Source organism: Panthera pardus, unplaced genomic scaffold, assembly GCF_024362965.1.
Source record: "Panthera pardus isolate Hobbes unplaced genomic scaffold, ASM2436296v1 HiC_scaffold_18, whole genome shotgun sequence".
NCBI lineage: Eukaryota > Metazoa > Chordata > Mammalia > Carnivora > Felidae > Panthera > Panthera pardus.
In genome coordinates this window covers 15,417,022-15,443,366 of record NW_026526743.1, presented here as the reverse complement: position 1 = coordinate 15,443,366, position 26,345 = coordinate 15,417,022, and the positions used below count along the sequence as shown (strand labels likewise).

The 26,345-nt window shown below is 50.8% G+C and overlaps 1 protein-coding gene and 1 long non-coding RNA gene across 6 annotated transcripts in view; one reads left to right on the top strand and one right to left on the bottom strand.

Annotated features, from left to right (window-relative positions):
• The window catches only part of ACTN4 (actinin alpha 4), a 70,817-nt gene that overhangs the window by 16,169 nt on the left and 28,303 nt on the right, over positions 1-26,345 (top strand). The window lies entirely within an intron of this gene.
• On the bottom strand, positions 17,853-22,240 carry LOC128778031 (uncharacterized). Its single transcript, XR_008423355.1, has 2 exons — positions 20,037-22,240; positions 17,853-18,595 (listed from the first exon to the last, which is right to left on the bottom strand). It is a non-coding gene; the product is annotated as an uncharacterized LOC128778031 (long non-coding RNA).

Sequence of the window (26,345 nt, the reverse complement as noted above, 5' to 3'; positions counted from 1 at the left end):
GGGAAATCACAAGTGGGGGTCTTTGAAATATTCTTAGCTGTATTCAACTTTTCCAAGTTTAAAAAATTCTCTCTTACTATTTTTGCTCCTCAAAACGCTGCTGCCTTTTTTAAGAGACAGCCTTTTCTGAGCTGTTCCGCATTTAGTGCTTTCCTTTATAGTTGGATTTGTGGCCCACAAGGCAGGGCGCTGAGTTCGGCACTAGGTAAACGCCGCTGCTTTTCTGAGAACAAGAGGCTCCATCCTGGAGCGTGGAAGCCGAGACACAGGACTAGTTTAGTGTATCTGTTTCTTCCACAAAAACCATTCTGGAAAACTACCCAATGCCAGTGAGTTGGCATCTATAAGTTGTTAATCTTCCCATGTGCCTCCAGGAACCGTCTGGAGCATCTCTGAAAAAAGGACAAACTTAGCATCTTGTCATTTTTCTTCTGGCTGGAAGTCTAACAGAGAGGCATAAACACAGTCTTAAAATGAAAGCAACAAAAATAAACTCAAACCAGCCCTGCATGAAGACATTAATGCAAAATATGCAAGCTGGCTTACTAGTTATGCGGCAGAAGACAGTCATAAGAAGATCCAGGCCTGGTTAAGGCGAGTTACGTCTTTTGAGGTGTCTTTTCCGTAGAATTCCAAATAAACCACGGGTGATTTACACAGATGAGGTTATAATACGGTGTCTCATTTCATCTTTGCATAGTCCAGTTTCTCGATAAACCTCTGCAGTGCTAATTCAGGAGCAGGGTACAGTTTAGAGTGCCCCCCACATGGTCCTCTCCTTAAACAACATCCTAACAGCTTTAGAGGGAAGTTTGGGGATTCAGTAGGAAAGCCATGTAAGTTTCCTGGCGTTCACATCCTGTGATCTGTTAGTTTTCTTTTTTCCCCCCACCCCTCAGCTGTTAGGTTAGAGATATAGCAAGAAAGAAAACCAGCGTAGCTCCTGTCCTCATAGAAGTTACATTCTGGAGGGGAAGATGGGCAATGAAATCAATAGTGAAAATGAACTGGATATTAGGGTGACATGTGAATGTGGCCTTTGCTTTACTGTTTTCTTCGACATTGACCTCCAGGTGAGTCCTGAGTGTTTGGTTCCTGGTGTGTGGTTTCATAAGTTCCCCAAGGCTGAAGAGTCACCTTGGGATCCAGCCTTTCCTGGAACTATCCTGGTTTGAGACATGTTGCTGGAAAGAAATAACAGATGTAGGCAAGAAGGATGCTCCTCCTGGTCAAGGAAGCCAGAGTACGCCGGTGTCCCCTACCAGTGGCATTTAGACTTTGTGTGGGGGAAAAGCCTTGGTGGCTCAGTCTGGTCTTGAGTGGACGGATAGAAGAGTCTCGAAGCTGTAAGCCTGCTGTTTTTACTTAGATTGTGTGTGTACGTGAGGCAGCTGAGGGGGAGCTGGTGGAGATCATGATGGGGTGGTGGCAAAAACCACAGCCATTGCCTGGGAAGATTGTTGCCCTTGGGTTTGCTCGGGCCACTGCTTGATTCTGGAGCTGCTCTGGGCATCTGGAGCCGTGGATTTATGGTAACTGGCAGGAACTGAGCCCCGCATGGCCTCGGGAAGTTGGTGAGGTTAGCACCGCTTTTTGATGGGCTGGTAACAGTCCCAGGGCTGACAGGTCATGCTTGTAGTCCTGGGATTTTGTTCTTTGGGAGCACTCTGGAAATCATCTCTTGGAATGCTAGCTCGCTTGCTGATGAGGTAGAAGCAAGAGTTGAGGGAAGGAGGGAGAGGCAATTGCTGCCCAGCCAAAAATCTCAAGGCTCGGTCTTCAATGTATGGAAACTTTAGTGCTTTTCTGATCTTTAGTGGAAATAGCTGTTCACTCTTAGCACCAGTTGGAAAGTGTTGGCAGCCAAAGGGGGGTCATTCCTCTTGGGCCCCACGGAGCCAGTATATCCTGTGTGTCTAACATTTTCCTGACCATACCTTTGCCCCATCTCAGCCTCCCAGCCCCACTATTTGGAAAGAATGGCTCCTAGGTCTCCCAAGGAAATTAGTGTTTGTACTCTAGGGAGTTGGGGACCACGTAACACCCTCCACTCCCACCTGGGATTTCAGGTTGTCTCTGGGTCTTTGGGAGCACAGCATGGTGGGGTGGAGGCCACAGGAAGCTGGAAGTTGTGGGGAGGGGGTGCGCTTTGTCCTGGCCTGTAGCTTGTCATTCTGGGTGGGTGGTCCTGTCATTTGAGCCATTGTGAGAGGAATGGATGTGAGTGCTCCTGGTTTTCCTCTGGAGCTGAGAGACTGCTGTGCTGGATTATCATAGGGCAGGTGACAAAAACCAGTGAAGCAGCCTGGGTAGGGGTGGGGCAGCCACAGCTCAACTCCGTCTGATTGTGGCCAGGTGTGAATGAAGGCCTGGGACTTCATTTCCCAAGAATTTGGAACATAGTTTTATGAGGCAATTAGTTCAACTTAAAAGAAAAAAACCTGCAAACCATACAAAATGGGGCCTTTTGGGCCCCAAGAGTTACCCATTTGTGACCTCTGACCTTGGACATTTGCATGCTCTTGATCCTGTCTGCCTTTCCTTCGAAAGTTCCTTCTTTCCTCTTGACTGGATTTCTACTGCTTAATCCTCTTATTGGGAAGGCGAAAATCCATTTTCTTTTGCTCCTTGTTGACAGCTCTGATAAAACGTGGTTGAAATGAGTGGCAGTGAAAACGAGTTGCCTTATCTGTGATTTTCCATCTTTGGACCCTTCCATCTCCTTCCCCTCCACCCCGCCCCCCTTACCATAGGTAATTAATTATTAGTAGGCTCCTCAAAATTCCTGTCACCGTGTGCTTGTTTTTAGGACCTGGCTCCATGTTTCTGTGAACAAAAATAACAGAAAGTGTTTTTTTGTTGTTTTTGCTTTAGAAGGCCCCATACAGCACTTGGATACAAAGGCGGCTGTTCTGCACACACAATGACCCGGTGAACAATGCCAACGTTCAAAATAAACAGCCAGTTCAAAGTTTGCACCTAAGCAGCAGATGTACAGAAATACTCAGGATGGATCACTTAAATTTGACTTCTGGAAGATACTGGCAATCTAGGTTTTGTGAAAGAGACCCAATTCTGAGATCTTTGTAGAAAGGCCACAACGTGACACTAATTACTGATGAGGTTTGACGGATTTCTGAAAAATAGGATATACTAAGTGTGCAGTAAATTTGTCGACTTAAAAAATTTGACACTTACCCCTGAAAAATTCATATATTTTTTTTTTCTAAGCTCTAATTGAGGCCCTTGTCAGTTGTACGAATGGTCCCACAGAAAAGGATCCTTGTTGAACTTTGCATTTGGACTCGTCTGTCTGGGAAAAGCCAGGAAACTCTCCATAAAGGCATGGCTCTCAACTTTAACTTTTTTGGGCTCTGTTGCCTCCGCACTGGCTTGAGTATTTCCTGGCTCAATTGTTTTCTCAAGCTGGCCTTGAGTCCTTAGATGTTATTTGTGTGCCTAGAAATAGCTGGAGGAAAAATGGTTGTAATGCTTCACATTTCACGTTGCTCACAGACTCTCCGCGGATGGAAACTCTCTCTGCAAGGGAAAGCGCTTCCCACCCAGAAAACCCGCTGGGTGCTGGAGCCTTCACTATATACCCCGGTGAGGAGGATGAGAAAGCTTCTAGCTGTCCACAGACTGTCAGGCCAAGGTTCCTTAGGATAGGACTCAAAGCAGTAGAAGTTCTCCTGTGTGGGCTTCGCTGCCACTCATATGGACCATACGGGGCAGGGGGGAGGGGGTGGGGGACAAGGTTGTGTATTTTTTGATCTATGTCCTTTTGGTGGATTTGGAATGAACGGAGGAGGAAGGGAGTGAATTATGGAGAAGGGAGAGGTGAAGAAACACATCAATAAGGAGCAGAGGGTGAAGCCTTCTCACTAGTTTTAATTTATTTTACTTTTTATTTTTCCTTCTCACCAGTTTTAAGTAATTGATCCCATGATTGATGGAGAAGATGGGGTGGTCCATCCACTAATTGTGTGTGTGTGTGTGTGTGTGTGTGTGTGTGTGTGTTTTAAGAGCTCTGCATTTTTTTTCTTAATGTTTATTTTTGAGAGAGAGAGAGAGGGAGAAGAGCGCACATGGGGGAGGGGCAGAGAGAGAGGGGGAGATAGAGAATCTGAAGCAGACCTGCACTGTCAGTTCAGAGCCCAACACAGGGCTTGAACTCATGAACTGTTGAGATCATGACCTGAGCCACCCACGTGCCCCCACCCATTCATTATTTACTGAGCATTTATCCGGTATGTGTCTGTCATAAACAGGTTACTGGGTAAAATCAAATATGCCTTTCTGTCCTCATGGAGCTTGTAGCCCAGTGGGGAAGATTGGCCCTTAAATAGCAACAACAGCAAAAATCCCAAATATTTAGGGTCTTCCAAGATGTGATCACTTTTATGAAGAAAAAGAGCAGAGCCCTTTAAGAGGGTACAGTGGGGCAATTTGCTGTAGTTTGAGTAAGAGCCATTAGGGGATGGTGACTGGTTAATGAGACCTGGAGGGTGAGCAGCAGCCAGTTGGGGAGAAGAATGTCACAGGCAGGAGTACCTGAGGAGCATGGGAAGAGAGGGAGAATGGGACCAGGGTGGCTGGGCCGAGTGCGGAGGGTAATGTGAGATGAGGTCGGAAAGGTGACGGTAGCCAGAATGTGCCTCCAGTCAGGATCTAGGGTTTTATTCTAAAATTTTTTTTTATTTTACATTTATTTATTTTTGAGAAACAGAGTGAGACAAAGCGTGAGTGGGGGAGGGGCAGAGAGAGAAGGAGACACAGAATCTGAAGCAGGCTCCAGGCTCTGAACAAGCGGTCAGCACAGAGCCTGATGCGGGGCTCGAACCCACGAACTGTGAGATCATGACCTGAGCCGAAGTCAGACGCTCAACTGACTGAGCCACCCAGGCGCCCCAAGGGTTTTGTTCTAAATGCAGTTGAGAAAGCTTTGATTCTATAAATACTGATTTCGTGCCAGTCACTGTTTGGGGCTCTGAGTACACAGCTGTGAAGAAAACCAACAACACCAGCCCTTGCCTTCATGGGGCTCCCAGTCAAGTGGAACACCATGGAAGCATGTCTGTCTGTCTGTCTTTCTTTCTTTCTTTCTTTCTTTCTTTCTTTCTTTCCGTTTATATATTTATTTTTGGGAGAGAGCACACAAGTGCAAGCAGGGGAGGGGCAGAGAGAGAGGGAGGGAGGGAATTCCAAGCAGGCTCTGCGCTGGCAGCTTAGAGCCTTGGTGGGGCTTAATCTCACGAACCCGTGAGATCCTGAGCTGAATTCAAGAGTCGGACACCTAATTGACTGAGCCTCCCAGACGCCCCGATTGTGTTTTTCAGTTGAAGTGTGGCTGATGCACAATGTTTCATTAGTTTCAGGCATATGGCAGTAGTGATTGACAACTCTGTATGTTTTGCTGTGCTCACCACAGGCATAGCTGCCACCGGCCACCATAGAACACTATCACAGGACCACTTACTATGTTCCCTATGCTGTACTTTTTATCCCCATGACTTACTCATTCCATAACTGGAAGCCTGTACCTCCCACTCCCCTTCAGCCATTTTGCTCATCCTCCTTTCTCCTCCCCTCTGGCAACCATCGGTTTGTCCTCTGTATTTGTGGGTCTGTTTCTGCAATTTATTCATTTGTTGTTGTTGTTGTTGTTGTTTTTTAGATTCCACATAATAAGTGCGTATTTGTCTTGCTCAGTCTGACTTGACTTAGCATAAGTCATCCACGTTAGGTCCATCCACGTTATTGCAGATGACAAGATCCCATTTCTTTTTTATGACTGAGTAATATTCCAGTGTGTGTGTGTGTGTGTGTGTGTGTGTGTGTGTGTGTGTGAGAGAGTGAGAGAGAGAGAATATACCATATCTTTATTCATCCATCTATCGATGAATACTTGCTTTGCTTCCATATGTTGGCAGTTGTAGATAACGCCACAGTAAACATAGGGTTTCAGCCTTGTGTTTTTATTTCCACCTTACAAATGAGGCAAAAGATTCAGAGAGGTTATGTGACTTGCCCAAGGGCACTCAGTAAACAGGAGAACCAAGAATCATACCGTACTCTTGTTTGTCTTTCTGGGTATTTCTCCCATGCCGGGGCTGAGTGGTTGGTTTGCGTCTCTCTGACTTCATGTCCCTGGTAGTAGGACTTAGAGCAGAGCTCATGGCAGTCCTCCACGGACGTCAGGCATGTATTGGCACCAGAGCACCTACGGTCTGGGTCCTGGAGAATGGGGTATGGCAAGAGGACAGAGTTGGTGATGCCCCTGCTTCAGTAGCTGAGAGTCATGCCAGTCCACGGGCATTTCACCTTCACTTCTGTGTCTTAGATTGGATACAAGCATTTGACTGAGCAGCACATCCAGGGGAGCCTGTCTAAACAGTGGTGTGGTGCTGGAGAGTTGACTCTCTGGCCAGACTAGGTGATGGCAGTAGGAGTTGTTCTCTGTGTTGCTGGTGGGAGGTGCCCAGCTACATTCCTTTGCAGACAAGCACAAACTAGATATTTTTGAGATTGAAGGCCTAAAACCAGCCAAAGAATTAATTCTGGTCTGAAAAGCATATGGTGAGAGTACAGCTAACCTGGCTTGGTTGTTGCTTCCTCGACTTTGTCGCTTATTTAATAAGCCTAGAAATATGTCTCAAGAGGAAGGATTTTTGTGAACATCTTAAGCCATGTTCCTTATGGCTGACAGTAGAGGCCCCCGGCTAGCTAGGGCTCAGCTCCCATTTTGCCGTCGTGTGCACTGTGGCTCGTGAGGTGCTGGGCAGAGGTTTCAGCTGCCACCATGGGGTTTTCTGATGAAAGGTCAGCTAGGTGGACCCAACTCTTCATCACCCAGCTAGGAGGCCTTGTAGCAGAGCAAGAGCAGGGCCTGGACACAGGGGCTCCTGCGGTGCACTGCGGGGCCAAGCGGAGGCCGAAGTTGGACCTGCCGTGTTCTCAGGCTCTCTCTGGCCTCGGAGGCTGTAGGCACGAACATAGGCCGTGAAGCCAGAGAGGCTCTAATGCTGATCCTGGCCCTGTGCTTACTGCCCGAGGCACCTTGGGCAAGGAAGCCTCGATTTCCTCACCTACAAAATGGGGCCAGTGATGTATCTTCCTAAGGCTTGTCAGGATCCAGCGAGGTGATGGTGTGGGGCTTGTCTGGCATGTTGTAGAGATCAGTATGTGATGGCTGTTTTAATTACTAGTCTGTCTACTAGGGTGGAGGTTGGGATGGAGTCTTTCTGAGGTTTCATCCTGTGGGATGTAGAGTCCCAATAAGAGTAGGGTGGGGTCAGGGACTATTTTTCAACTAGGAAACTGCAGCCAAAGATCTAAAGGAAGAGTGCTGTCTTAGGTGTAAATTTGAAGCCAGCTGCTCTTTGAAGATTGGCCTTGAGTTCTAGCAAGTTCAGCTGCTAGGTATGTCTGCATTAAGCATTGAAGGGGTCCTGGAAGTGAGTTTCCTAGAAAGAGGCAGCAATCTATTACTCATCCTGATTATGTCAGACGCAGGGCGGTGGATGGAGCCCCTGTGGCTTAGGGGCAGACTCCGTATTGCTGGCTGAGAAAGCCAAGCCGGGGGAGAACGTGCGCCTTGTACGGCAGTGGCCTGCGAGTGGGCTGCAGACCTCGCTGAGAGAGGCCGGTGGGCCCCTCAGGGCCTCTGAGGGGGAAGCTAGTGAGGTATTCTGTGTCCCTGCTGAGCACCGCATGTGTCCTTCCCTCTGGGAAGCCCCCCCCAACCCCCCCTCTGGCAGGACGTCTGTGGCCGGATGTGGAAGGTAAACAGGCAGCCAGCCCTTGTGCTCTACACTGCAGACAGGCCCAGAAAGGCCCCAAAGGCGCAAGCTGCAGCTTTTCATCTCAGGAAGCCCTGAGGTCCTCCTGGCTCTCCTGAAGCAGCCTCACTGTCCCTTTGCCAGGGCAGAACCAGGTGCTCCAGCGTCTGGGTGCCAGCGTGGCCAGGTGCTGATGATGCAGTTTGAGTAACAACCCCGGGCCCTCCTGTCCACTCTCTACTTGGGAGCCAGATAACATCCTGCTTGAAATCTCGATCGGTATCCCTTGCCCTTGGGACCAAATCTGGAAGTCCCCTCGGCCCTGTAGGACCTCCTCTCCCCTTCCCGTCCGACCACTATGCTCCAGGCACACCAGCTGCCTCTACTCCATACTCTTTCCCACTTTCCTGCCTTCCCTCTCCACATCCCCAATAATCCCAGCTCTTGCTCATTCTTTTTTTCTCATTCTTTTTTTTTAATGTTTATTTTGAGAGAAAGAGAGCACACACGTTCAGGGGAGAGGCAGAGAGAGAGAGAGAGAAAGAGAGAGAGAGAGAGAGAGAAAATCCCAAGCAGGCTCACCACTGTCAGTGTAGAGCCAGACACAGGACCTGAACTCAGGAACCAAACCATGAGATCATGACCTGAGCCGATATCAAGTCGGGACGCTTAACCAACCGAGCACCCAGGCGCCCCTTTTTTTCATTCTTTAGATCTAAGTTTATACTCCTCTTTGTTGGGAAGTCGTACCTGACCCCTCCAGCCTAAGGTTCGGTCCCTCTCTTAGGGGCATGTCTGTTACCTCTACTTATCCTTCTAGGTTGAACCAACCTTTGCTCTCTCTGCTCACCGTGAGACTGTGAGGGCCTTGAGAACAGAGGCTGGATCTGTTTTGTCCACTGCTGTATCATGGGACAGGGTCTGCCAGATACAGGTGCTCAGTAAATAAATATCTATTGAATGAACAGACAGATAGCCAGCCCATCAGCCACCTCTCCACCCATCACTTGTTTTAATGTCTCTTGTGGGACAGTGCCTCTGCTTGGTGTTAGGGGTAGAGATTGATTGCCCACAAGCCATCCTCTGAGAAGGAGGGTACTGTCACTCCCCAAGACCAGGCCGTCTCTGCAGGCCAGTTGAATCCCATCTAAAAGCTGGCCCTGTTGTAAGCTGTGTGCTCTGGAAGGTCCTAAGAAGTCCTCCCCTGGGTCACTTCCAGCCACAGTAGCCAGCTGTCCTCACGGAGTTGAGCATCAATGCCTGTAGTGATGAAGCACAAATAGGATGCTTTTTGAGTGGGGAAAGGGGGGAAATCATCGTTAGAACAGAATCCTATTCTGTGCAAATATTTAACAAGCTAGATGTCCACACATTGTGTGCCAGGCACGGGTCTAGGCAGCAGGGACACAACGGTGATCGTGACAAGAAGGCCCCTGCTCTCAAAATGGTACGGGTGGCTAAATGCAGGGAGACCTGTCTTTTTTTCTTTTTTTAAACTTTTTCTTTTTAGACAGAAATTGCTACCTGTAAGTCAAATTAACTTATATAGTAAGAGACAGTGAAGTGTTTTGTTTCTAGGGATAGCTAAAAACATCAAAACATAGCCCTGTGGTTTAGCAGACTAGCCACCTTCCTGAAACCCAGCTCACTATTGTACCGTGTTCTGAGGTAGCCCACTTGTGTCCGTGTCCTGAGCTGAGCCTGGAGACAGACGTGCAATACCAGGAAAGGAAGCGCGGTCCGGGCTATGTTTGGTGGTCATCGTTATTTCTGGAGCATTGGCAGAGAAGTCCGTACCGCGGAAAATCTAGAGAAAGATAGGCTACACGATGTGGTTGAGCAGAATTCGATAGCTGCCCGTGACTCTCCAGGCCATGGGACCCAGAACGACAGGCCACCCTGTGTCTGCTGTCAGGCTTGGCCTTGAGCTTTGTCTGCCTCGTCCCTCCACACCTCGTCACTGTTGGTGAGAGCCATCCTGGGGAATCGGCCGCTCTGTGTTCCCGAGTCTGCGCCCCTGGGACCTTCTCTCTGTTCCGGACACAAAACCTGAGACTGTTTTTCCTTTTAAATGCAACTTTGTTCTGCAGGAGAGGAGAAAGGCAAGAAAGAGATTGCTTGTTCATTTGACGATAGTGAGGTGTGGTCTGATACCCCTTTGAAAAGGGCCTCTTTGCCCCAGCGGCCTTTACTGGGTAATGAGAGGAGGGGCGCCCAGGGAACTCAGTGGGAAACTGAAGCCGGAGGGGAGGGCAAGTTCAGCTTCTACCTTGGAGCAGTGGAGTCTGCGTCTTTGTAGGAAAACAGAATGGTGCCGGATGGCCCACAAGGGAGGTTCTGTCCTGGGAAAAAGAAATGTCCTTGGATGTTGGCCTTGGGGCATCTAAAAAATCTGTAAGCCTTTGCTCCTCACTTCCCGTATACTTCTCAGCCCGCACAGCTCCTGGAGTCTGCTCTCCGCCATCTCTAGAGACTGGCTGGCTTCCACCCCCGAGGGGTGTGTGCGGCACTGCCTGGTCAGGACGGGTTTGTCCCTTCCCGTGTGCCTGGCATTGTGCTAGGCGCTGGGGATTCAGGTGGTGGCGCCTGCCCTCCTTTCTCAATCTCTGTGCAGTGCGTGATCTTGTCAAAACCCTCACACGCACCCACATGAACACGTGTAGAAGTAGGGAGAATCGTAGGTACCCATCACCCAGCACAGCAGCAGTTGTCAACATTTTGCCAAACTTGTTTTCATCATCTCCCAGCACATTCCCCACTTCAGATTATTTTAAAGGCCACTCCAGACATCACTCATAAATGCTCCAGTGTGTTGGTCTGATATGGGTATATGTGTTTTATATAACCACGCCGTTACACTTGATGCTTCTGACCATGTCTTAAGGCAAAACCCAGAAACTCCTCCCCTTTGCCTTTCTTGACATCACCTTCTTTCTACTTTTCCGACTCTTCCTTCCCTCCCCTATCTCTGGCTCCTTTCCCTTTCCCTGCTTCTTAAATGTGGGCATTTCACAGTGTCCTTTTTCCCCCGGAGGATTTTATCCACCCTCCTCCCTGGCGTCTGGTCTCACCTCTCAGTGCATGACTCCCGTGTCTCTAGTCCCGACACACCTAGTCTCCCATGCAATTATTTGCTCACACATCACTGTCCCCTGTTGGACTCTGACGTCCTTTGTGGGAGAACCTGGTCTATCTCCTCCCTGAACGCCCCGCACCAGCACCGCGCCCAACCACGGGAGAAGCTCAGGAGATGTTTGAATGGGTGACCGAGTGAGTGAATGCCTGTGGCATATCCCAAACCAAACTTGTTCTCCAGAGCCTGCCTCGGGTCTTTCGTACCTGGCTTTGACATTGCCCCGTCCGTAGGTCATCCAGGTCAGAAGCCTGGGAATCATCTTTTGACTTCTCACGCTGTAGCAGCAGCCAGGTTTTACTGATTTCTTTCTCTGAATCCTAAGCTTCCTCCTTTCCTTTGCCACCGCTGCTGTCCTGACTCAAGACCACACACTTAAAAGTGCAGATTGTAGTCAGGCTTGGCATGACTTGCCGTGCCACGATTCGCTGTCTTGAGCTGTGTGACTTCGGGGAAGTGCCTTAACTGCTCTGTGAGGATAGTGCCTGCCTCCACGGGCTGTGGTCGGACCTCAGTGAGTTAACACTGGTGTGCCCTTTGCTCCACGCCTGTTACCCAGGAAGTGCTCTGACATCCGCTCCCAGCATCATCCCTGTGGTACCGTCCTTGCCCAGGCCTCCTGCCGCGGCCTCCCAGCTGGCCTCACTCCAGGCCCCTGGTTCATCTTGTTAGTGCCGTGAACATTATCTTTCTGAGACTCACATCTAATCGGGTCACTGAGAAGCCTGCCCCCACTGGCCAGAGAGCAACTTCTGAGTTCTTCAGCCTCTGTCTACCTTCTGACCCCAACTGACACCATCCCCTGCCACTTCTGAGGGGTCCCCAAACATCTGCATGTTTGTGTTTTTCGCTCTTGATGTTCCCACTACGTGGACCGACCTTCTTCCCAGGTCATCACCCTATCAGAATAGTGCTCCTCTTTCACAGCCCAGATCAGGTGTCACCTGCCCTCCGCTGTCCTCGGACCATACCGCCCGCCCTGCAGCGACTGGCTTTCCAGTGGCCCTCTCCAGCAGGACTGTGCACACCTCCAGGGTGGAACTGTCAGGTTCTGCAGGTCTCCCCAGACCCTTGGCTGTGATTCTCTTTACCTGAATCTCTGCTCCCCCAGGAAGTGGGAAAGCTACCTGAAGGCCAGTGTCACCTTAGTAGATGTTTAGTAAAAATAAACAGTATTTTCCATGGTCTCCGCCTGTAGCTCTTTCTTTTTTGTTTTCTTGTCCCAGAGGAGAGGGTGCTATGGAAGTTAGAACTCATGGCAAGGGTTTGCTCCCACCGGAGAGAATGGCCGCCTACCTTGGCAACCCTGCTGTGAATTCGGGCTGCCTTTCTGTGGTTCTCCCCATCAGGTTCCATCTGTGGGCACCAGGCCAGACCCTGGGCGAACTTTGGGATACAGGCCTTCTTATCTTCCCTTTGTTTGTCGCTCCACCTTCCAGAAGGGAGCAGGCCTCCACCGTCAGGAATGGCAGCACATGTGGTGTGTGCCTTCCTCCAGCCGCCTGCCACCCACGGAGCAGAGAGGATCAAAGGCTTTAGCAGGGGAGGGGTGGGAAGGGCTTTCACGCCAGCGGTGCCAGAACTCCTCTTTCCCCTTCCGGAGCCCCACGGACAGAGCCGGGTCTTCCACTTGATCCGGTGGGATGTAGGGACTACCGTGGAAGGGCCGCAACCATTTGGAATAGATTTTGCACGGAGGATTTAAGATTTAAGGCAATGACATTTTTCAGCAGCACAACTGTTTTTCAAGTTGAATCTCACATGTCTCTGCCATATTATAAAATAGATAAAAGGAGCTGCTGAGGTTAAATTTGAGGAGGGGGCTCCTGCCCTCACCCCCGGCACCCCTGAAGGCAGAGCTCTTTGGGGGATGCTGTTTGAAAATCGCCTCTTGGTATGACTTTCAATTCTCCGCTCTTGTTGGCCATGGAGTGTCCCTTTGTGAAGCCCATCGTGGTTCGCCCTCAGGCCTCTGTGTTTCTAAAGAAGGTAGCCAAGGGTGGTGCGCGGGTGATGGTCACCTCGTAGCCCTGGCTTCCTGGTCGTGTAGAGAGCAAGGTTTTGACAGAGGGCAGCACGTGATAGTGGTTCTGCCTTCGGGGTCCTCTCCATCTTCACTGCTGTAACCCTGCCATCCACACGGCCACCAGGGGGGTCTTCCTGCACCATAAGTCGGGTCATGCCGCTCCCCCTGTGAGATCCTCCAGAGACTTCCTGTTGGTCTTAGAATGAGACCAGACCTCCCCACCCCGCCTCCACCCCCATGGCCTGTAAGACACCCTGTGAACCAGCCCCTTCTGCTTGTCCTCCCTCTGTTCCAGCCATGCTCCTACTCAGTCAGTTGGCTCTTGTTTGTTTGGGCTCATTAGTCACCTCCACAGAGAGGTCTTCCTTGATTGGCTGAACTTGATTTTCACCTCAGCTGCCCCCTCCTCCAGTTGCTCTTGCCACATTGCCCTGTTTAATTGCACCACCACAGTCCAATATCTTCTTTTCTGTTTCTTACCTCCTCCACTAGAGCAGAAACTTCGTGAGGGCTGGGAAGTTTGTCCGTTTTAATATCAGTGCTCAGAATAGTAGGTGGCATGTGTAGACACCCGATACATTTTTTTTTTTTGAGAGAGAGAACATGCAAGAGAGAGTGGGGGGGGGGGGGAAGGGCAGAGAGAGGGGGACAGGGATCTGACATGGGCTCGAACTCATGAACCTTGAGATCACGACCTGAGCTGAAGTCAGACACTTAACCAACTGAGCCTCCCAGGTGCCCCAACACCGAATACATTTTAAGATTAGAATAAATGCTTGAGAGTTTGGGAAGGGCTCAGAGAAGTGTCTCCTCCTTCTGTGGGGCCGGGGGCTGCCTGGGAAGGGTGTTTGATGCCAGCATTTTGGACCCAAGCTGGGATGACTCTAGAATCCTGGGAGGCCCAGCTACCTTCTTTGGTTCTCACACAGTGTCAAGGCACTGAGACCTGACCATCTTGTTCCCTGCTGGGCGGAAAGCCTGTGCCTGGCAGCGCAGCTCCCGTCTCTCCTTTTTGGACTCCCCTGGGAGAAAGCAGGTGGTTGGGGCTCTCTGAACCCATAGAGGACTGGCTGTTCTGCTCCAGCCTGAAATTGATTTCCTCCAGGCCCTGCCTTGAACCAGGCCCTGTGAACAGAGGGAGGGGTCTAACCCAGGCCTCTCCTGCCACGTGTGAGGAGAGTGATAGAGCCACTTGGCCTGGGAGCCACCAACCTCCCCCCACTTCTCTAAAAGGCACACAATGGCAGTTGGGCTGCACCTTTGTTTTATGAGTCACCAGTGATAGCCTGTCATAAATTGTTATTTCCTATACTTTCAGAGCTTTATCAGGCCTCTCCTTTGCAATCCGGGATTTGATGCAGGGTCAGTTAACACATTGTGTCGAAATCTGTCATTGTGCCCATATAAGGCAAACTCCTCGGGTTACTTTTTACCTTGGCAGAATCACAGGAATGTCAAGGTAACCAGGCCACCTCAGCATAGCTCTGATTCTCGTTGGGTCACCTGACTAGCCCTCCCTCTCCCATGACTCACCCTGCGGCCCAGCGCTGGGCCTCTGGTGCTGGCGGAGGATGGCATTGGCCAAGGGCCTCCGGGACTGCATTTGGTTTTGTGTCTTCGTTAGAGTGGATCGGATGAGAGAAAATATGTGAGGTATCTCACATGGGGCCCGACACGGCAACAACCAGAAACAGAAAGCAGGCTCAGCCAGACTTGAGGTTGGTTAGGAGACGTGTGGATCCTGACCCTGACGCCTCCCAGCTGTGTGACTGTGGCAGATTGCTTCAGCTTTTAGCCTTATCTGTGAAATGTCGAGCACTGAGAACAAATTCTGGTAAGCAGTAAGTGTTCAATAAATGTGAGTCACTTGTACAGTTAGATTAGGGTGGGCCTTATACCCGACCCAGTCATAAAAACACCTCTTGCTGTCTTCGTCGAATGTTCGGCTCCTGAGCAGCACTGATGGGGCAGGTGGAGCTGGTAGGCTGAGTCCTCCCTGGAAAGCCGAACCCACATCTTCACAGTGGTGCTCCATTACCTCCCCTCTTCCCAACGCACACGTGCACACAAAGGCACTCCTGTTGTGATGGGGCCGGGAGTCAGATCTGCCCCTGAGAGTGGCAGGGACCTCCCTGTCCTCTGACATCACACTGCTCCTGGAGACAGTCGCCCCTTACTGCGGTTTGGCGGGGCCTCAGTGCCAGCCCCAGGAAGGCCTGTAGGTGGGGCGAGCCAGAGTGAGAGTCTAGCCCTGTCACTGTGCCAGGGTAAACGGTTTCACCATTTTTAATGGAGCAATTATGAGTCAGAGGTTTCAGTCTCTCTTTACTGGTTCCTCCCAGTCCTGTAATTACCCTTTGGCTATAGAACCTTCTTTTCGTTTTTCTTTTTTTTTAAAAAAAATCCTCCTGAGACATTGGTTGATATTGTCTGTCTTGTATATTCAGGGGGACTAAGATGGAGTGAATATGGTAAAGGAAAAAAGAGGCCCCCCAAATCGAGAATGATTTCTTAACCCACAGAAATCGTGCCCCCCATCCCCCACCGTCACAGGGCCAGGAAGTAGAGCTAGAGCCTGCTCACATGAGGCTAAGGTCTAGAGTGGATAACTCTGAACGCCACCAATTACCTCTTGGCAAACTCCAAAATCTAAGCCAGGAATTTCTGGTCTGAGGCACCTCCCAGATTGACGATGGATTCATTCACTCTCTCAGCCAGTACTCACTGAGCCCATGTTCAGTGCCAGCCCCAAAGAGGAGTTGCACTGAGCCTCAGGAGAGGGTGGGCAGGCTGACGAGTACCCAGCACCTCCATGGGCCGCCTGCCAGGGCTGGTCCACTCAGAGATGAGAGGAATTGATCACGCAGATAAATGCCCTATATTCTCGCGGCCTGCTTCTCAAAGGGATCATCTTACTCCCAGGCCTGAGAGCGGGAAGCCAGTGGGTCAGAGCGCCCATGAAACAAGTGCATGTCCGTGAGCGCCGCCCCAAGCTCCGGTTTCCCCCACTGTGTCAAGAGCACAGATTTTCGGACCAATCCAGTTCTGCCCTAGCCATGTCACTCACTCCAGACACCCCTCCCTGCCTTCACTGGAGGAGGTTTCGGACCTGATCGGTGGACCATTAAGTCAGAATGTTCCAAGAACATTCCAAGAAAAAGGAAAAAGGATCACCAGGGAGTTTCGTGGTCAAAAGCGAAACCTGCACCACTGTTAGAAATCACTTGTAGGCCCAGCATGATTGCCCTTCCGCTACCAAGGCCCAGTTTGTGGATCATGTAAGTTCCAGCAGGAAGCAGGCTGTCTTGCTAGAAGGTGAACAGAGGGAGAAATGGTGGTGTTTGCCCATATGCCCCTGCCTGCACACTCTTCTCACTTCTCAGTTCTGTTGGGGAGTCACTGGGGTGGGCCTCGGCTCAGGACAGAAGCACTTGCCTGAATGACACTTGCGTCCCCTCAGTGCCCCCTCTGACCTTTTCTCCCCACGTGCCAAATGCCTGTTATCTAGATAAGCAAGTTCATAGGTGGATTTGTCCATGATAAAATGTTGATTCTAAAGACTGGTTTTCTTAGGCACCTGTTCGGATTCCAAGACACACAGTCTCGGGGCCAGAATTGGCTCACTTGGCTATCTTTTTGAAGGATCAAAGTTTAAACCAGACGATCTTTAATCTCCCTTCCTACCCCGAAACCTGAGCTCAACTGTAAGCCATTGAAAGTAAATGGGGTTTTTGTAGCTCAGACTCCCTGTTCTCCAGGTGAAGAGCCCCTGTGCCTGATCGTTTCACAGCAAAATGCCACACTGGGCCAGAGGAGGTGGAGGGCATGTCCCCAGTCTGCTGCTGCCCTAATTTAAAAACTGTCTTTTGGGAGGTGGAAGTTTTCTTTCTCTTTTAAAGGTAGCTATTTCAGGTAGGCCTCACCCATCTCTTCTTCCTGTTAAAAAGCTTTCTTTTGAGAGCTGAGTGCCGCCTTCCACCTCCACCCCGTGGCCCCCACCTGCCTTTAGTTCAGACCCTTATCTCCCTGTGTACTCTCTGTGGGGAGGGCAGGCTCTTCCCCTGTGGGGAGGACCCAGTTCTTTGCAGTGTAATCTGAGTAGCTTTGGGTTGGTTGGTTGGTTGGTGGGATAGCTCCTGAAAAGGTCTGTTTGAGAATAGGGCACCTCCCTACCCTGGGCTGCCTACCCCCTGCTTCTCTGAGATTTCTTTTAGCCCCAAGGTCCAGTTCAGTCTAACAAATCCAAGGGCTGCGTAGTTCTAACTGGGCCTCGTATTCCTTCCTCACTTAGAGAATGCGAGAGTTTAATAAATTAGAGTGGTGGTTCTCAACCCTGGCAACGTTTTAGGCTCACTTGGTAAGCTTCCTGAATTCTGTTGCTCAAGACCCACCTCCAGGTCCTTCGTTAGGCCTGGGGTGAAGTTTTGGCATTATTATGAAACTCTGAGGTCCATATATTTATTGTCAATTGATTTCCAGCAAGAGTAAAAGACATATTCAATGGGGAAAGAGTAGTCTTTTCAATAAATAGTGCCAAGACAACTGGATATCCACACGCAAATAATGGAGTTGGACCCCTGCCTCACACCATATACAAAATAACTCCAACTGGATCAAATATCTAAATATAAGAACTAAAACCATAAAACTTAGAAGAAAACGTAAGCATAAATCTTTGTGACCGTGGGGGCACTTGGGTGGCTCAGTCGGTTAAGTGTCCAACTCTTGATTTTGGCTCAGGTCATGATCTTACAGTTGTGAGATTGAGTCCTGCATCAGGCTCCGTGCTGAGTATAGAGCCCGCTTAAGATTCTCTCCCTCTGTCCTTCCCCTGCTTGCACATACATGCGTGTGCTCTATCAAAAATAATAATAATAATAATAATAATAATAATAATTTTAAAAAATCTGTGTGATCTTGGATTAGGCAATGTTTATTAGATAGGACACCAAAAACACAAGCAACCAAAGAAAAATAGTTATATTAGACTTAGTGAAAATTAAAAACTTTTGCTTCAAAGGACACTCAGAAAGTAAAAGTAAAAAGATAATCTTCAGGATGGGAGAGAATATTTACAAATCATATATCTGATAAGAGTCTAGTGTCCAGAATATATAAAGAATGCCTGCAACATATCAATGAAAAGACAACCAGTTAAAAAATGGACTAGAAGACACATTTTCCAAAGAGGTTAATCAGATGCTCAACATCATTAATTATTAGGGAAATGCAAATGAGACACCACCTCACACCCACTGGGAAGACTATAATCAAAAAGTCAGATAATAACAAGTGTTGGCAAGGATGTGGAGAAATTGGAATGCTCATATGTTGCTGATGGGAATGTAAAATGATGAAGCCTCTTTGGAAAACAGCTTGGTAGTTCCTCAAACGATTGAACGTAGAGTTGCCATATGATCCAGCAGTTAGACACCTAGGTATATACCCAGGGGAATTGGAAACACGTTGGCGCAAAAGCTTACACATGAATGTTCGTAGCAGCATTATTCATAATAGCATAAGTAGGAATGACCCAAGTGTCCATCAACTTGAGAATGAATGGATAAACAAAATATGAGACATCCATAAAATAGAGTGTTACTCAGACAAGAAGTGATGAAACACTCACTGATACAGGCTACAACGTGGGTTAACCTGGAAAGCACAATGAAAGAAGCCAGACACAAAGGTTACATACTGTATAATTCCATTTATATGAAATGTTCATAAAAGGCAAATGCATAGAGACAGAAAGTAGATTAGCAGTTGCCAGGAGCTAGCGGGGAAGGGGAAATAGGGAGTGCTCACAGTTTGGGGGTGATAAAAATGGTCTGGGATTAGATAGTGGTGATAATTGTACAGCCTCATGAATAAATTAAAGCTCACTGATTTTTATACTTTAAAAGGGTGGGGTTTATGGTATGTGAATTACAACTCAGTTTTAAAAAATTGGCTCTCCAAACTGTGCACTTGATTAAAAAGAATACACGCATACCTATGATACAGCAACTCTGCTTCCATATTGCGTTAGTTATCTACTGCTGGGTAGCAAATTGCCTCAAAGCCTGGTGGCTGAAAACAATATTCATTGTCTTAAAAACTGAGAGAGAGAGAGAAAATAACAAAAACCAGAAGAGCTCACAGGTAATTCTAAGGTACAGCCAGGGTCGAGGACCTCTGGACTTCAAGGATCTCGGGAAGTGTGAAAAACCAGGTCTGATCATTATATTCCTTTGGTTTGGTAGTCGCGTGGCCAGGCTAAGGGAAGGGAGGTTTGGGGGAAGACCACTTTGTGTCAGCCGCCAGAGTGTAGCCAGCAATACTGGGGGGGTGTGGCTTCGCCCCTTTGGAACAGGAACTACACAGTAACGAATGGAACATCTACTGATCACTTACTCTCCGCAGCCTGTGCGTATTGCCCTATTGAATGCTCACACCGTGCCTATTACCTTCATTTTACAAAGGAGGGAACTGAAGCTGAGGGAGATGACCTCTGTTTTCTAAGGCCTCGCACAGTAAGTGGCGTGGCGAGGCGAGGATTTGAACCCATGTTTGAGATTCGAGATTCGAGAGCCCTTGCTCTGGAGCACTGTGCCACTCTGTCCTCTCCTCAGCCTGCCTCGTAGCCTGCCCACTGCTACCCACCGCCTAGGTCCCGCCCTTGAGCCAGGGTCTCTGCAAGTCCAGTGGCCTTGATGCCTGAGTGAATGAGGCTCCTGAGGGCTCGCTCCTGTCCTTCTGTTGGAGTGGCAAGCCGCGAGCAGCATCTTCCGTGGCTTGCGTGTGGAATATCTGTAGCCCCAGGATTTATTTTTGTGAACTTTTGAAAGCAAGCAGTTTTAGCCCTAAATCTTGGGACTCTCACCAGTACAAAATGGGAGTAGAAACCATGAAGTCATAAATGACTAGACGTGAGAGGCCCCAAACACATTCCATTCATTGTAGGATTTACTAAGGACCAACTGTGCAAGGCAGTGGGGTCCTGCGGCAAACAGGACTCGGCTCTCATAGAGATTCTGGTAGGCTTGGGAGGAAGACTGGTTCTGGACAAAGGACATAATTTCTGAGAGTAATAAGTACAATGAATATGACCTACCGGAGTAAAGTGATTGCATGGTGCAGATGTCAAGGGCAAGGAAGACCTGGGGTGATGTCATCTGAGGGAAGTCCTGAGTGATGAGAAATAACCGGCCCTGTAAAGACCTACAGGAAAGTTTTCGACGAGCGCTTATCGCGAGGTAGGAACTACACGCAAGTCAGTCCGTTGGAGCGACAGCGTGCTCGCTTTCTGGTGCTTTACAGGGTGACTGGCCGAGGCAGGAACGTTGGCTGCCGGGGAGGGGGTGTGGGGGAAAGCTGGTTTCTGGATGGACACGCAGGACCTTTGGAATGCTCACTACTCCACTCTGCGGTATTTATACCTCTCCTCCGACTGGGAAGTCAGAGCTTTTTTGTGTATGCTGAGAAAAGTCCGAATAAGGCAGCGTCGGGCCAGGACATAAGCAACATTCCATATTTCCCTGTAATTGCTTTCGAATTAGGTGATGTCGTCATGGGGCAGGCACACACAGCATGCCTGCTCTGTCCCTGGCTGGCTATGGATTGAGTCCTGGGCGGGCAGCTCACTGTGTCCCCCGTGCTGCGAAACCACCAGCCTCAGTTTTCCGTGCTGGCGGGGCTGCATCCATCTACGTTGTGGCCACGTTATCATGACCAGTCCGATATCTGTTCTCAGCCTGCTCCCTGGTTTCTGTCCCCTTCAGATCTGGTAAAGGCAGTGGGTCTTCAAAAATAGTACTCACACATACGATCTCAGAACCGTCCAGAGGCTCACAGAGCCCCTCGCTCCCTGGACGGTCCGTGTGGATGTTGCCAGGGTGATCGCCTTTTTGCCTGAGCCACTGGCAACCCAGATTCCCTTCGGCTGAGCTGTCGGGCCCTGAAAGGGCCTTTATGGTGGGAGCAGTTTCTGCTTTCAGGAACTGAAAAGATGCCCCGCTGGGGCTAGGCCTTGTCTGAAGCCTGGCAGTGGCCAGGCAGATGGGCGATAAGAAGGCTGGATGCCTGTCCTAGGAATAAATAGCCGTCCCTCCCTTGTGTCCAAGCCCCAGACACCCTTCCTGAGGACCCGTGGAAGCAGGAACCATGGGCAGCATCAGAGGCCACAGCAGGCAAGGTGGGAGTTCAGGAAGTGGGACGGCGCCCTCCCCCTCAAGGCAGCTGATGCCCCAGCGGAGCGGCAAACCCGACACGGTATTGCAGAGACGGGGTCTGAAAACTCCCGGCACCGTAGGGAGCCCTGTCTTGCCTCCGTGTACCCTGGGGGAGTTTGCCGTGACCAATTGCAGTCAGTCCTGGGCCTCGTGGGTCAGGCTGTCGGCCCGGGCTGTCCCGCGAAGGGGGTGGGCAGCGTACACGGTGGAAGGCGGGGGGTGCGGTGTGAGGCAGCAAAGAGTTTTTCCTAAAATCGTGTGAAGCGTGGAGTCAATGGAATCCACATGTGAGCATCTGCCGCGTGAGTAGAAATAGTGCAGCCTTCGACCCTGGTCCAGGAGCCCTCTTTGCCGGGGCCGATCCTTGAAGCCAGCATGCTCGCCCCCCGCCAAGGGACTGGGCTGAGCCTGCTTCCAGACCCAGACTGACTTTGCAAGAGACTCCCTTTATTCTGGGTTCAGTGGAATCCCAGCTCCCAACAGACACGTCCCTCCACACCACCCCCTTCAGTACTATGACCGTGTTTTGTAACAGGGACCGTGTTTTGTAATAGGAAGTCGTTGAGAAGAAGAGGGAAGGAAAGTTTTTTCAGCTGGGCGGCCTCATCCCACCAGGACCCTTTCCTCTCGCACTCACCATCACTGTCCCCACTGGAATGCCACTTGGTTGCTCTGTCTTAAGATGTTTGCTTCGGATTCAGTACTGCCCCAGAGTAGACAGGGTTTACCTCTTTGGGTTGGAGGAAGGAGTCATTGATGAATGGCTCATTAAAGCCCCCTGCTGCCACATTCCCGGCTGCTTAGGTCACCTCCAGAACAATATCCATCATTCATTCACCCAGCCGCCCCACATCCTGGCCACTGGGAGGGGTCCTTGTGACACAGGAAGGACTTTATGACCAGTGATGGCCTCCTCTCCCTCCCCCCACATACAGAGTGACAAAGCAGAAACCGCCCAGGGGCCCCTCTGAAGCTTGCCGTCCCCGGTGCACCACCGCACTGGGAGTGGTGACTGGGTCCCAAAGGAGCCAACAAGCTCCTCTTTCTCTTCTGCCGGCCCTCCCTCTCCCCCACTCACACCCTGTGCTATTTTAGCAACCAGAGAAGAATCTTGAACAGGCTGCCAGTGTGCAGAGGCAAGTTCTAAAGCCTCTTCTCTGTGGTTTTTTTTTTTCACGTGTGTTCTCAAAGACAGACAAGTCCACATCCTTCCTTCCTCCCCAGATAGGCCAAGGTCTGGGCGCAGGCTCCCTTCTCACAATGGCAAGGACAGGCTGGGAGCAACAGGGCCACCACTGGCTTTGTTTTTGCTGCCTCACAGTGGGTCCAGGCCACCCTTGAAGAAGTAGGGGAGCTTTTGGAGGCATAGCTCTGCCTGCCCGCCTCACTCTGTGAGCTCCCCTCCAGCTTGGGGGCTGAGGTGGGGCTGGGGCCATCCTAACTCTGCTCTGCTGGCTCTGCTTTGCCAAGCGTACTTAGCGTCCCACTCAGGCCTTGTGGATGAGCAGCCGCCCCTTGTTTGAAACTGTTGACGAGCTCTGTGACCTTGGGCAAGTCACTTACCCCTCCTCGCCTCAGTTTCCTCATCTGTAAAATGGAGATGATAGTTTACACGACCATGAGGTTGGAGGTTTTAAAGAGTCCCTATGTAGAAATGGTAGGAAGCAGTAATTAGCGATGGTTGCATAATTACCTTTAGCATGCCCCCCCCCCCCCCCCGAATGTAAATTCTGCATCTGTTTCGCTTCTTCCCATGCCCAGTGTCTAGTAGGGGTTCCAAGTTGGAAATCAAAGTAAATTCATTGAGCACCTGAGGACAGGGCCACTGTTCCGAGTCCGTGCTTACCATGAAAATGGCCTTAACAATAAAGCCTAGCTGAGCTCGATGCTCTTTGTCTTTTCCTCCTCCCATAGGGTGCCAGTAGCTCTGGACAACCCCCCCCCCCCCCCAATAAAATAGAAACGCTGAGCTTGTCTTTCTCAGTCACGACAGTTAGTATCTCCAGCATGGCTCCTCTGTCTTCCTCCCACTGCCGAGTTTCTCTTGGAGGCTTTTTACTCTCTTTTTTTCCTGGTCCTCACGCATTGACCCTTGCCCCCTTCAGCTCTGTCCTCAGCCAGCAGCAGCCAATGTGACCTTTGGAAGGCCCCGTGAGGTAGGCCCCACCAGCCTCATGGCACAGCGGCTCTACCTTGTTCCCTCTTTTTCTCTCTCCAGCCTCCTGGAGGGCCTTTGCACATGCTGTTCTTGTTATCTGCACAGTCTCCCTTATTTTTTGTCTTCACTCATTCTCAGTCCTATCAGAGTGGGAGAATTACCTCGGAAACTACCCTGTGTCTGCCCCTACCTAGATCAGGAGCTTGCATGCTGAATGCTCTTTAGCTCCCTTTCTGGGGGCAGCGGGGAAGAGGGCAAATGCATGACACCTTGGAGTGGGGCCTCTGGGGCTCAGAGGACCTGGCTTTAGGTCCGGCTCCGTAACTGCAGGTGCGTGACTCCCTGTGGTCAAGTCACAACACCTGTCCGACCCTCGGTTTCCTCATCTGTAAAATGAGCCCGTAGTGGCTCCTACCCCACAAGGTAGGTATGCAGCTGGGAGAAATTAATACGTGACAAAGTGCCTAGAACAGTGCCTGGCACGTAGTGAGCTCTATAGAGGTGGCCGCTCCGGTCATTACTATTACTTTTCCTGCGGCTGTTATTTCTGTAGCTGAGCGGTCGCTTGATTACTGACATCCTCTCCCTGTTCAGACTGGGTGCTCCACGAGAGTGCAGGCTGTGTCCACTTTTGCTCACTCCTGTGTCCTCGACACAGGACCTGGCCTGGGGTCGACCCCCAGCAAATGCTTGTCAAGGGAATGGACGTATTCCAACCCCACGGGGGCCTGGGGCATGCGGAGCAGTGGGACCTGTCGGCAGTTGGGCTCTGTAGCTCAATGCTCTGAGAATTTTGCACAGCGGTGGGTGGTGTGGTGGGCACACGAGGCCTCTGTCTATTGAAACCACCCCTCCACACTGTCTACCCCACGCATCTTAGCCTAAACCGGTAGGGAGAGAAAGTGTCGAGTAGAGAGTCATTCTTGTGGCCAACTAGGAACAACCGAATGTTTAATGTCCCGTTCAGATCCCAGCTCCTGCTGCCCAGTCACTGCGTAAAGAAGTGGTGGTCTGGGGTTGATTCGTTCCCTGAAGATGGCCTTGTGAGGGCCTGTTCTCCTCGTCTGTGAGCCTCGAGTGTCAGCACGTGCCCGTCATCTTCCAGAAGGAGAAAATAGCCACGCGGGGCATAGGGGTGGGAGGCCTGTCGGTGGGGTTTCCATTCTGTCTGTGGCCGGCTCAGGAGAGAGTTCTTCCTTCTCGCTGCCCAGGCCAGGCAAGCGGATACGCTTCCTAAGCACCTGCTCGGTGTCCTGCTGAGGACGCTGCCTGCTTCCAGCTAGGGACACAGAAGTACAGGGCATAGTGACCGTTGACTTGAAAATAGGTCTTTTTTTGGACATACGTGTAATCCTGAGTGCTAATAGAATCTGTGCCAGGCACAGTCTGAAGTGATTAACTTGCATTATGTTGTTCGATCTTCATTTAAGAGAAGTTAACTGTCCCCACTTCATCATCGGACAACGTGAGGCTCATTGCTTATCCAGGGCTACCCTTCGGGCAGGTTGCCTCACCGGCAGAGGCCAGAATTGAACCCAGGTCCGTGTGAGCCCCAAGCCCCAGAGCTCTTACGTGCTCCCCAGAGAAGATGAGCAAAGGATGGGGTACACGTTTGTGAGGACAGATAGCCTGAACCCCACGAGGCGAGTTTTGTTCCCAGCCTCCACAGGACGAAGGTTTCCTGCAATTTCATTTCCTCTCCAAACCATGGAGGTGGGGTAAGGGCCTTTGCAGAGAGGGGAGCAGCCACTGTGCATGCAGACAATTCATCTGGCATTAACTTTATGCCAGGTACCGTGTCGGGTGCTTTAAAGCCTCTCCCCCACTTAATCCTTGCAGCAGCTACGGGAGGTAGATTCTGGTGAGTCCATCCGACAGAAGGAAACCGAGGTGTAAGTAGGTCCGGGAGTTGGCATTGAGACCCAGACCTGTGCCCTTTGAGAGCACGTGGGCATAACCCAGGCAGGCTGAGGTGATGAGGGCTGCCATTTAGACACGTTTCTGGCCCTGCGTGCAGACCAGGGGCCTGCATCTTGGCCCCAGCAGCACTGGAGCACTGGGGAGCTTGCCCTCTGGGAATCGCCCTCTTCCGTCCTCAGCCTTGGGATACGATCGGTCGCTTTGCCGCTCGCAGGCATCTTTCAGGTACACGCACGGGCAGAGGCCAGCTTTCCTGGCCACTTCCTGCCCCAGCCCGGCCTGCTGCCGCCCGCTGGTTTGTAGGACGGCTGAGTCGCGTCTCGCTGCCCAGCACCGCAGCTGGCCGTGCCTCAGACATTACAAGGGCATGTGAGATGTGGGACGGAAGTCCTGCCCCCTTGGAGCTTGCACACGTGCAGGCAACCTCTAGGAACACACGGAATGACTAGAGAATGCTTTTGAGAGCCGCCGGGGGCTGCGTGGTGGCCAGGGCAGACAGGGGAAGGAGAGGATACTCTGGAAGCAGTGGCAGGATTTCAGGAAAGGAGGAGATCTGGGGAGGCACAGCGACGACCGGGGCCGTCATGTGCTCTGCGGGCTCCGCCATCGCGAATCCTCACGCTGACCGTGACTTGGGTGCTGTCCTCGCTACCACGTTACAGACGGGGAGGCAGATGTTAAGGAAGGTCGGATGATCTTTCCATATGAGTAGTGTAACCAGCAGTCTGGCTCTGGTTTGTCTGAATTCAGAGCTGTATAGAGGGGGTTGGGGAATGAGGCAGAGAAGGCACATTCCTGCTTCCTCAGTGTGAGCACCCGCTTGGTGGCCAGAGTTCAGGCATGTGCGGAGGCAGAGGACAACACCCAACTGTGAGAGCCCGAGAGAAAGGTGCTATGATACCTGTGCAGAGGGGGGAGCATCCGAGTCAGAATCGGGCCGGGGTGAGCCAGTCGGTGTGGACGTCTCAGAGGAGCTGCGCTTCAGGCTGGTCTTGAGGGATCGGCAGGTGCCGGTTTAGGAGAGGCGCAGGCAGGGTACAGGCACCCTTACTGAGGGGACAGCTCCACACAGGATGGGGTCTGTGTCCCCCGTGCAGAGGAACTCTTCACATCC